The following is a 13,561-nucleotide window of genomic DNA, read 5'->3' on the forward strand; positions in this document are numbered from 1 at the left end:
TATTCTGATGCTAACATTTTGAAATTATGTAGCAGAATATGTTTAATAAGGAATTCATGAGATACAACGCATACATCTGTCTTGAGTTTTTGAAAAACATTAAAACTGGAGATGTAAAATCATGATATTTATAAAAACATGATGTTTGTAAAAAAATAGGATATCAACTTAACATTTGTAGTAAACCTTAAGGAGTCGAGATACCTTTTTTGTGACAGTATGCTTTCGAACTAACCATGCTTCAATTAGGACTTTCAAGGGTTGTAACGTGGCTTGGTTCACGGTTTAAGAAACAAAGGATAAAGGCTCAAAATTTGATTGTACCCACCATTCTTCGTGATGATCTTCAATCCTAAGCTCAGTTGATTCGACTTATGCATTCAGGTTCCAAGAGACTTTTGGATTTGCACCTTTGATAATGATGATGGTTCACAAGCAGAGAGAACTTTTGAGATGGCAGTCACTTCTTCCTTTTGGTAGTCACAACTTTGAGTTGTTCAAGAATTTATTGACTTCTTTTTTTCCATCTTTTTGATATCCCTAACTTTTGCCTGAACTGTCTCTTTTGAGTTAACAGTCAGCGGGACGCCTTGATTTTTGCCTAAGTCTTCTTTTTGATTTTTGACTTAGCAGGCTTTTCTTTGTATGTATGTTTTTTTTCCATTTTTTCTCTTTTTTTGAAAGATATTGACTGCCTTGTTTGGATGATTGGTGAACCGTCCTTGTCTTTTGATTGACATCTCCAACACTTCTTTGATGTGTGCGGATGAACGCTTGTGATTGAAACCTTTGTTGAAAGGTGTACTGAATGATTCTCTTAAAATAGAATGCACAACCAAATTAATTGAGAACTACCCTGCCCCAGGTTATGATCAAGGGTTTTAATTAGCACAAGAAAGGAACTTCTACTTCTTAGGCTCAAAGGGGTTGACGAGGGATTAACATCCTTATATCTCCACTGTTTAAGAATTGAAACAATGCCTGTACATCGTCAGCACAGTCCGTTCAAAAGCATACTGTATGAGGTTACGGTATCGTTTTCGTCATCCTCCCTCAAAAGGTATACAACTTTAGCAGGAGTTGAATATCACACAACGTATGCAAAGTAGAGACATAATTTAAAATGAGTGATAGCGAAATGATTAATTCAAGACAAACATATGCAATGCACTGATGATGATTATTAAAATATATAATGTCTATCATAATTCGAATGTTTAAACAAACAGAATAGAAATTGCAAATGAAAGTAAAGCTAATGATCTTAAAAAGTTCATCCTTCTAAACGTTAATCAATCTTGTCGTGATTAGGCATAGGAGTAGTGCTCACCACAGGAGTCTTGGGACGATAGAATTCAATTTCACCAGCATCGATCATGTCTTGAATCTTGTTCTTCAATGGCCAACAATCATTTGTATCATGTCCAGGACTATTGGAATGATAGGCGCACCTCGCATTGGGTTTATAGCTAGGAGCGGAGGTGTTAGAATTCTTAGGAGCATCCCTCAGAGTAATCAATCTGATCTTCAACAGATGTTGTAATGCTTGAGCCAACGATATATTGATTTTGGTGAGTTGACACTTAGGTGCATCTGGCTTGCGTCGTTGTTGTGGAACTGGTGTAGAGATTCGGAGTATCCGGGGTTCGAGCTTCTGGAATGTGTATCTGATAGGAATGTTTCAGAATGTCCGGGGTTCGAGCTTCCGGAATGTATATCTGATTGGAATGGTTCAGAAGTCTGGGGGTCAAGCTTCCAGAATGTTCATCTGATTGGAACTTTCAGAATGTCCGGGGTTCGAGCTTCCGGAATGTATATCTGATTGGAACTTTCAGAATGTTCGGGGTTCGAGCTTCCAGAATGTTCATCTGATTAGGATTGATTTGTTGATGGTATTTGTCTGACTAGTTGGTCGACCTGAAAGGAAAAGTTAGTTTTATGCGATGTTTATGAATGTAGATGTAATGTTCAAGGATCGTTAGGAAATTTAGTTAGCTACATTGAAAAATGATTTGATCGCATCTTCGTTTGAAGAACTCTGATTTTTTGGATGTTCTTCTATGGGAATCGAGCTCACCATATCCAGTGGGTCATAGCCTCTGATTCGGGATACCTCTGATTTTGAAAGTATATGGCTAGAAGAAAATAAATCCTCTTGCCCCTTGATAGATACAGCGTCTCTGAATTGGAAGGTATGTGACCGGAGGAAAATAAATCCTCCTGCCCTTTGATAGGTACGGTCCTTGATAAGAGCACCTGAAACTGTGCGCCCTAAATTCCTAAGATCCTTGAAAGGGTTAGTTAAATCATGTTATGCTTATGATGTCATGATGTTATGCAATGCATCAAGCAAAGCGTAAGATGGTAAGGACGAGTGAGTCCCACAAGAAAAACCTGCAAGAAAACCAAAGGGTTAGTAGCAAGCACAGACAAGTCACACAAGTGTCCTTAGGTTTAAAGGCTTGCGTGAAGTTCGTAGGTAAGTATCCTCCCCACTGAAGTTAAGTTGGTTCAACTTGTCCTAGAATAGTAACCGGGTTCTATGGTGCTCATGTCCCTGATCTTTCTCGCGGGCATTGTCTCAACATGGCACTCGATCGGCCAGCCAAAAGCATCCCTAGAGTCCAATCTCAATGAGTGTAGCATCGAGTATCAACCGGCTTCAGTCAGGAATCCAAAGCCAGCTATCTCGCTACTTCCTATAGGCCAAAGTCAAGTTCAACTAGGGTTCTAAGGGCGAATTAGTGCTTGTGACACCACGCGGTAGCCAAATGTCTCCTCGATCATATTCAAGGGCCATCAGGACAAACCAAAGTATCGCACTAACGGTGGCCACCAGTTCAACCATAACGATACATGTCGTACAGCCTCCCTGGTCTCATGCCACATACCTAAGGTACACTAGATCCGGGTGTAGGATCTTTCACACAGTAGAATACCCAAAACAACCTTTTAAATATAAATCAAACAAATCAAACAATTTAAAGTGATCCTAGCTCTAAGGTAACCCCTCTTTTATTCGAAAGGCTCCCCAGCAGAGTCGCCAGTTCTGTAATACGGTGAACTGACTTTTATAAGCGAAATGTTGCGGATAGCAAGAGTCGCCACCGACTTTTATTTTATCCAATTGGAAAGGCTAAAAGAACAGGAAAATACCTTTTAAATAAAAAACAGGGTTCGGGGGGTAATTATGCAAAGGGAAGGTGTAAGGCACCCTTTGCATCCATGGTTTTCCATGGGCTCTTAATTGCTTAGCTCGCTTTTGTATAGTTTGAAATGTTTGAAAATGAGGTGTGAAAAGTAAAAGATTTCGTTAAGGACTTTAGCTTGTAAATAAGCGTAGCCTTGTTTTGAAAGTGTTTGAAAAGGAGTGGGAAAAGAGTTTGAATTTGAATTTGAATTTGAAAAAGAGCAAGCAATTAATAGCAACTACCCTAAGTTTTAAAAACGTTCTTTTAGCTTTTCGGGTGAAAGGATCTATCCATGCCATGAGAGGGCAGGAAGTCTTTCAATTGGATGTTAAGGGTCATCGAGAAATCGTTCGCCATAAGACTGTCCCTTGCCATAAAGAGGGCAGGTAGTCTAAGGGAAGGATATAATAGTCATTTTATCTTTTTTTTGGCATCATGCGAGGATACCTTAGCAATAGGGACAATTATCTTTATAAGGCAACCTCGAGGGAGTTTCAATAACTTTGAAGGCAACATTGCTTTAGGTATCCTCGGAATCGAGGGACTTGACTATTTTAAGGCATTATCAATAAGGCAACAAGGCAGCAAGTAATAAGGCAACAAGGCAACCAGAGGGATTACCCTAAAGGTGTGTGTGTGGCACAATCAGGTGGTTAATTCAGATATTTATCTTATAATTAGTGAGCTAATTTATTTTAATGATCTTGCACTCCCTGGGGTTACTAACCACAACAGTTAATAAATAATTTTAAAGGCAGAAAATAAATTCCTACGCTATTACAATAAACACCTGCGGGGATGGGAGAAATTAAAAGGCGAAAAATAAGAAGGGTCAATAATTAATTTTAAACATCCTTGGACGCTTTGATCTTCCTCGAATCCTGAAAATTAAAAGGAAAATAAAATAAGGGTGAATGCATTGACTATTCGAGGCAAACCCTATTTTGGGCAAAAGGCAAAAAAAATAAAATAATATTTGAATAAAATAAAATAAAATAAGGAAGGATTGGAAACTTAGCTCTGATGGTGCGTAGTCGGAGAATCTTGGCTATCCCTGAAAAATGAAGAAGAGAAAGGGAAAGAATTGGGCGCGAAAATAAAAAGGCAAAAATAAAGCAGGATATTTAAAGCAGAAATTAAATAAAAGCAAAAAATTAAAATTAGAATGGTATTTAAGCCAAGAAAGAGTTAAAAACTTAGCTTTTTAGTGGGTAAGGCGTGTTGTCGGAGGATTTTGATTAAGCCTGAAAATTGGGCACAAAGAAAAGAAATTGTGAGTGCATTAAAATTCCCAACAACAATTATAATGTGGCAGATTAAAAAGATTAAAAATTAAAACGGTAATAATTTAGGCAAGAGATAACAAGGTAAAAGGCAAACCCCAAAACAGTGATTAGTTATCATGCTAACATCAGAAGGCATAAAAATAATTTAAATTAGCCTAAAATTAAATTGTTATTCTAAAATAGTTATTAGCTTAAAAACCAATTTAAAACAAACTATTTTTAACATTATAAGCAAAATCAGGTTTTCGATTAAATTATTGGCAAAATATATTATTAGTAGTAAGTATAAATTTTGGGGAAAATAATTAATGAGAAAAGGCAAAGAAATAAAATTGGAATAAAACAAAAGAAAATAAGAATTATATAATAAAAAAAAACTAAAATTTTTAAAAGGAACTTAGCTGGGCGCAATGATTCAGTGAGGGAGGGTTCTGAGGGAGCATGGTGGTCCGTCCTTTCCCTGTGCGTCGGATCAATTGAGATGGAGATCCTACGGCCTGGTCCTGAGGGCGTATCCTGGGTATTCATGGTCTGGCTGCACATGATCCTTGGGAGAATACAAACAAACAAAGTCTCAAAATAAAATGGAGGACTTAAGGATCGAACCCAGGTCCTCCTCTTAACATTCATCATACACTTGCCACCTGCGCTATGTTACATGATCTGTCAATGGTACACATTAAATAAAACAAATATTAAATTTAATAGAGAGTCAAAGGATGAGGCGCGTGGGGCCCATGCACGTTATGACCAGCCAACCACACGCGAGTAAGTAGGCTTTGAATTGTTGACTGACTGATCAAAGAGTGACACGCGTGGAGAGAGAGGGATGAATTCTGACTGGCGAATTGGGATGCGCAACGTGGCAGGCCCCTCCCCTCGTCGTCTTCTTCCTCACGCCTGGTTCAGATCTGCTGCAAATTTATCTTCAAATTTTGCTGCGGATTTTCTTGTGGAAAATCCTTCGACTCTAAAAACCTGCGAAAACAACATTAATGCAAACAAAGAACGACCCATATTTATGTAAAAACCCCTCCTGAATCCATTGGTGAGGTTATTTTTGACTGAAACACTCTGTATCAGTGAGTTCGAAAGCGACAATTCCTTCAAGCTCATCAATGGCGTAACATGATTTAAGCATCGAATCTCGCATGCCACACGTTGGAACTGTTTTAAATAATATCCTGAACATGAGCAAACATATTAAATATGATAACAATGCATGGATGATGAGAAACGAATTCGTAAACTTTACCAAACCGGTCACACTGAATTATGCGATCCGGGGTTGCTTTAAGATGCTGTAAGGATCTGGATCAGTCCCTGGGAGACTCAGGGATATGAATAGAAGCTTAAAAGCGGTTGAAAGTGACTGGAGGTCGCAGCTGAGGTTTGCCCTAGTTTTGAGTTTTTTACGACTCTTGGAAACCTTGTTTCTCTCCCCATTTTTTTTCTAGGGTTTGTCAAGTTTGTATATATATAGGAGAATGATTAGGGTTTTTAGTTTGAGAAAGAAATCATGTGATTGAGGAGAATGAAATTTGATTGAAAAATCATATATTCTTTCTATTTTTGGGCAATCTCTCTCCAATCCCTCTTGAATGATTTTGAATGAGATCTTACTTGAATATATCCCCAATATGTGCTTTAGAAATAATCCAAAAGCAATCTTTGATTTTTTCCTCATTATTCACTTGATTTAAATTGAATTTTAAGAGAATAAAATCCAAAATAAAATAAATAATGATGATAAAATCAAGAAATTAGTCATGTGGGTCGTGGATAGGCTATAGATCATGTTTGGATCAAAAGAAATTGGACCTATTAGGAATAAAATTGATTTTGACAAATATTTTCCTTCATGCACCTCTTAAAAATCAATGAACTTGTATATCTTGCCATTTCCTCATACTTACATATTTTTTCAATTTCTTGGACTCTTTAGAAGCCTCATAGAGTCCTCTAACCAATGTCTTTTGTCTCATATCAAAACGATTTTCCATGCTCTTTATATGTCCTTTTGAAAAAAGTGACTTCTTGTTGACTTTTGAAAAGGACCTATAATGTTTTGGTCCATATCTCTCAAATGGAGCATTTTTAGACTTGGCATGTGAGAGACAAAATTGTAGGGAATTCAATTTCCTTCAAATTGAGCTTTGGATGGAAAATTTTTGATGTTCCATGTGGGAGTTATGGCTGGTCAAAGTTCAGTTGACTTTCTCCTATAAAAACCCTAATTTAGAAACTTTAGGTTTTGTTGATTTCTGAATTTTCCTTGATGAATCATGATCAATACTTGATCAAATGGTGAATGTTACTTTAACATGAGGATGTTGACAAAAAATCAGGAGTCTTGACTTTGCTTTGACCACAGTTGACTTTTTAGGTCAACTAGTCGACTGTTGACTTTCTGAACTTTTGAATGACCAGAACTTTGAGATAGGCCTTGATACTTGTCATGGAGGTAATGTAGGATATGTTGAGCCATATGAGATGTCTTGGAACCATTGATTTACTGATTTTCCTTGGAATGAACCCAACCCTAGTTCAGAGCCTTTGTATAGGAGAAAGTGTCTATGAAGCTTTGAACTTTGATTTGCATTTGTACAAGAGAAATAGTATGGGCAAATTTTGGGGTATGACACATCCACACAAGGATCATTACAAAGTCAATTTACAAAGGTATTTGGAACCACATACGAGCATTTCAAGGCAATCGAAAAGTAATTGAAAACAAGTGAGCTAAGCAAATTAAAGAGCCCATGGATAACCATGGATACAAAGGGTGCTAACACCTTCCCTTTGTATAACCTACCCCCTTACCCAGAATTTCTTAAAGGTCTTTTTTCTGTTTCATTTATAAACCTTTCCTTAATTGGATAAAATAAAAGGTCGGTGGCGACTCTCTGATTTTCAAAAACACAAAAGCAGAAACAAAAAAGAGTCAGTTCGCGTATCTCTCCACGAGAGGTATGGCAAAAAACCGAGCGCGCGACAATGCGACTCAATGATGCACATCCACAAATACAGCATAACAATACATCACAACATCGTCTAAACAACCATCGAACCTTTTCAATCAAATGTCGAACTTCAACAACAACAACAAAATTCTCACCATTCATAAGTGTGTCACTTTACAATCACGTCACTGTGTTGCATGATCATCATACAAAAATACTTCACTTCACAACAACATTCACAACATAAAGCAATTTAATTCAAGAAAGCTTCAAAAAGGTTTCCAAAGGTTTTCAAATCATATTCATTAGATAGACAATGATTAAAGCTTCACGGAGGTTCAAACGACACTTAAAAAGGAGTTACAGATCAAAAGATACATCATGTCAAAGTTCGAACAAATTTTGTACAGTAGGGTCCATTGAGCGACCCACCAGCGCGCTTATGGAAAAAACATTTTCCACTAGCCCGCTTGAAGCGCGCTTCCCCAAACTAAATCCATAGGCGAACCAAAATCTGAGCTCCGCTTAGCGGACCAGCTCCGCTTAGCGATATCACTTAATTTTTCAAAAACAAATAGCACCCGCTTAGCGGCCTAGAGCCCGCTTAGCGGACGTGCAATTCTGCAGAAAAATAACAGCAAACTCAGAACTGCGAAATCACACATCCACCACCCAAAACTCATACCAAATAGCAATTAAGCACATGTAATCACGTTAGAAATCATCATTTATCATCAATCATAAATCAAAACATGTTTTCAACCAAGAATTCATGCAAATTCATCAAGAACCCTAAAATTCTACACATAATTCCATGGATACAACACATAATCAAAACCCCACTCTAAATATCATCATACATCCCTTTAGAATGAAAGAACCCCACCCCTGCCTTGGGATTTTGATTAAAGCCAACTCTAATCTTCAATCTCTCTTTCTCTTTTCTTTTCTCTTCTTTCACCAAAAATCCCAAACGAGCTTCTAATTCTATTTTCCTCTAAAACCCTTGTTTTGTTAAACCCTTACTATCTTCTAATTGCTAATGGGCCCTACTTAACACCTCTCTAATGCTAATCTTATCATAGGCCTAAAAACTAGTATAATCACCAACTAGTCATTTACTAGTAAAACTCAATAAATAACATAAAGCCACATAAGCAAATATAAACACACTTAATCCACATAATTCACAAATAATAAAGTAAAATATGAAATAATAAATACGGGTGTTACAGTTTGAACATCAACAAATATGTGGTTTTATTCGGCAATATGTAGAAGATAATGTTCATAATCATATTGCTATTGAGACTCATGCAAAAACTTTGTGGGAGAAGATAAAGTCCTTGTATGCCTCTAAATCAAGGAATAATAAATTGTTCTTGTTGAATAGCTTCATAAGTTTGAAGTATAAAGATGAGACTTCTATTCCAGGTCACTTGAGTGAATTTCAAGAGCTCCTTACTCAAATGTCAGTAATGGGTATTAAATTTGATGATGAACTTTTGGGACTATTTCTATTGCTATATTTACTAGAGTCTTGGGAGACGTTCCAGGTTTCTATTACAGGTTCTTCTCCTAGAGGTGTTGTTTCTTTAGAAACGGCTAAGAGTGGTATTCTTAATGAGGAGATGAGAAGGAAGGCACATGGTTCTTCATCTCAGTCCGAGGTATTTGTCACTGAAAATAGGGGGAGAAGTCAGAAAAAGGAATCGGAGGGTGGTATAGAAAATAGCATAAGCAAATCCAAGTCACGATACAAGAATTTGCAGTGTCATTATTGTCACAAAACAAGACACGTACAAAATTATTTTTATAAGAGGAAAAGGGATAACAAAGGCAAGAAAGGTAAGTCTAAAAAAACAGATCATGATGCTCATGACGATGATTGTGTTACTACTTCTACTAATGAAAATCTTGTTATTCTTCATGATCATGAGTATGGTAATCTTGTCTCAGACGAGAGTATGTGGATAGTTGACAGTTGTGCTACATTGCATGTTACACCAAGGAAGAATTTCTTCACATCTTACACTTCTGGAGATTTTGGAGTGTTGAAGATGGGTAATGATGGTGTATCTAAAGTAATTGGTGTTGGTGATGTTTTCTTGCAAACCAACATGGGAATGAAATTGTTGCTTAGAAGTGTTAAACATGCTCCAAATCTCCGCTTTAATCTGATCTATGTGCATATGCTTGACGATTGTGGTTATGACAACCACTTTGGTTTAGGAAAGTGGAAACTCAACAAAGGTGACTTGGTTATGGCTAGAGGGGAGATGCTTTCTAAATTGTATTGAACAAAAGCTTTGGTTTCTAGGAACAGTGTGAATGATATCGACATGGAAGCATCTTTGTGGCACCGAAGACTTAGTCATATTAGTGAAAAAGGGCTGAATGTTTTGGCCAAAAAGGATGTTCTTCTTGGATTAAAGAATGCTTATTTGGAGAAGTGTTCTCATTGCATGGCTGGTAAACAGACCAGAGTATCTTTCCAGAGACATCCTCCCTCAAGGAAGTCAAAGTTGCTTCAATTGGTACATTCTGATGTTTGAGGTCCATTAAAGGTAAAATCCTTTAACGGTGCACTTTATTTTGTTACCTTTATTTATGATTGTTCCAGGAAACTATGAGTTTATGCCTTGAAGACAAAAGACCAAGTATTGGAGAAGTTCAAAGAATTCCATGCTTTGGTAGAGAGGCAGACATGGGAGAAGCTAAAATGTGTTTGTTCTGATAATGGTGGTGAGTATTGTGGACCATTTGATTCCTATTGCAAGCAATATGGTATTGCACATGAAAATACTTCTCCTTAAACTCCTCAATTTAATGGTTTAGCAGAGAGGATGAATTAAACACTGATTGAGAGAGAGTAAGGTGTATGCTCTCTGAAGCTAAGTTGCCAAATAATTATTAGGGTGAGGCACTTTACATGGCGGTGCATGTTATTAATCTCACTCCTACTGTTTCTTTGAATAGTGAAGTTCCAGAAAAAATTTGGTTTGGAAATAATGTCAAGTATGATCATTTGAGAGTCTTTGGTTGTAAGTATTTTATACATATTCAAAAGGAGAAAGATCCAAGTTGGATGCAAAGTCAAAACAATGTATCTTCATCGGCTATGGGCCGGATGAGTTTGGTTATAGGTTGTATGGTACTGTAGAGAAGAAGTTTATTCGAAGTCACGATGTGGTGTTCATGGAAGACCAAAAAATTGAAGACATTGATAAGGTGGAGAAGACTACACCCAAGAAAGATATTAGTTTGTCTAATGTTGATCCAGTTCGGTTACCTAGTCATAATCTAGATGCTATTGGTGGTGATTGTAACACCCTTCTAAACCCCGCAGAAAATTAACATTAAAATCAGAGTAAAACATGAAGAAGGGTATTACAACGCCAACAAAATAAACAAATATTCATGTCATGCCATAAAGGAACAATAAACCAAAAATTATTCAGGTAGCATGTTAACACAGCGGAATATTCTTAACAACTGAATAATCAAACATCTGGAGTCGAAGACTCATAATTCAACCATAAACCATAAACAAAACAGAAGTTTATCAGCCAATTCTAAAATAACGTTCCCGGTGTTACACGACCAGAGCATGACACAGACCCAACTGACTCTAACGAACTACTTGACGAGCTAATCCTCACCAAGTACACAAGCTACTCCTCAATCTGAAAAATAACAACAGTAAGGGTGAGTTTCATTCGCATTAACAAATGTTATAGGAATATAAACAATACAACTTCATCCATACATTATTCACCCAAATCAATTATATTCAGATAATATAGCAACATTCGTCAATTACAGTCATTCATACCAAAATACACACAAATTATAACATTGGACAACTTCCATTCATGTTACAATTATACACAACAACCTAATGCAATGCAACTAAATGCATGTGGTACCAAACATGGGATAACCCATCTCACCGATCCACCACCATAAAGATTCGGCTACTTCTCTCACCAATTCCACACAATGGGAATTAGCTACCGCTGTCCCACCACCATAAGGGATACAGCCCCCAATATGATTATGAAATGCATGCATCACATACCGCATGCTAATCATCAACACCAAACAACTGAACAATCATAATCATCAACTGATGCAATAACAATATAAGCCACCACAACCAATTAAATCAAGTGTTTTAAATTAAATTCGAGTCACCACTCAAAACACTATTTTATTGCATAAATTGCTTAATTAGCTTCACTGTGCTCGAAACGGCACATCAAACGGACTAACAGTTAAAAAGTTATACATCGTTAAACTTAAAAAAAATTCCAAACAGCAACAGCACGCGGCGCCAAGCTTGGTTCGCGGCGCGAACTGAGCGTTCCAAAAATCCTTGGCTCTCTGCCAAGCTGTTCGCGGCGCAAACATCTACACGCGGCGCGAAGCGAGGAAAAAGTTACGCCTTCGCGGCGCCAACACTGGTACGCGGCGCGACCTGTGCGTATCAAAACATCCTGACCTTCTGCCCACCTGTTCGCGGCGCCAACCCTGTGCACGCGGCGCGAACCGGCGATTTCAGAAACCCCAACCTGCAGAAAACAGCATTCTATACCTCCCAAATGCTCTCAAATCATACCAGTACGAATTTCAGAAAAATTAACCGCACATACGACATAAATTGCACGTTTACACATACTTCTAATCATGTTTAACATCATTATTCATCACCAATCATCATTCACAACCTAAATTGAATCAAAGTTCTATAAACCCCAAAACCCCAAACCCGACATACAATCCAATTCGGAATCCTAACATACGAACTCTATTGAATCATTCATACAACCCATAATAGAGGTTAATGAGAAGAATCCCCCCTTACCTCGATGTCGAATTCTTGGATACCCTTGCTCTTCACACTTGCTCTTCTCCCAATTTCATGTTCAGCTCTTTTCCTTCTCCTTTTTGGTTCTCTTTTCACAAAATCCTCCTCTTTTCTATTTTATGAAAAATATAACCTTGTTTTAGTAAAAGGCTTTGCAATTGACACACCCCCCAATTGCTACTTGCGACACTGGCCCATTAGCCTCATCAATCCATATTTCTCAAATAATTCAATTAATTCTATTATTTAAATAAAAAAAATTAATTAAATTAAATAAAGAAATTTATGGGGTGTTACAACCCTCCCCCACTAGAAAAGTTTTCGTCCTCGAAAACATACCTTAGGCAAAGAGTTCCGGGTAGGAGCCCTTCATCTGGCTCTCCAATTCCCATGTAACATTTCCACCGGCTGGTCCTCCCCAAGCTACTCTGACCAACGCTATCTCCTTGCCACGCAATTGTTTCACCTTCCGTTCTTCAATCCTCATAGGCAAAACTTCAACTGTCAGATTATCTTTTACCTCTACATCATCGACTTGGATCACATGAGATGGATCAGCAATGTATTTCCTCAACTGCGATACATGGAATACATCATGCAGATTTGCAAGCGTCGGTGGCAACGCAATGCGATACGCCACATCTCCTACTCTTTCTGAAATCTGAAACGGACCAATAAAACGCGGAGTCAACTTTCTTGACTTTAGAGCTCGTCCGATACCAGTCATAGGAGTAACTCTCATAAACACGTGATCTCCTTCTTGAAACTCAAGTATTCTCCGTCTCTTGTCATGATAACTCTTCTGACGAATCTGAGAAGCCTTCATCTTCTCCTGAATCATCTTAATCTTTTCCGTCGTTTCTTGAACAATCTCTGGTCCAATCACCGCACTCTCGCCTGATTCGTACCAACATAAAGGCGTCCTACACCTCTGACCATACAAAGATTCAAACGGAGCCATACCAATACTCGCGTGAAAACTATTATTGTAAGTAAATTTGATCAAGGGTAGATAACTATCCCAAGCACCGCCTTTTTCCAACACACAAGCACGCAACAAATCTTCTAGTGATTGAATAGTTCTTTCCGTCTGCGGATGATAAGCAGAACTCAATCTCAGCTTAGTACCCAAAGCCTTCTGCAAACCTTCCCAGAATCTGGATGTAAACCTTGGATCTCTATCTGACACGATACTCGAAGGAATACCATGTAAACTCACTATCTTCTCAATATATAATTGAGCCAGCTTCT

Source organism: Vicia villosa, linkage group LG6 (genome assembly GCF_029867415.1).
Source record: "Vicia villosa cultivar HV-30 ecotype Madison, WI linkage group LG6, Vvil1.0, whole genome shotgun sequence".
NCBI classification, from domain to species: Eukaryota; Viridiplantae; Streptophyta; class Magnoliopsida; order Fabales; family Fabaceae; genus Vicia; species Vicia villosa.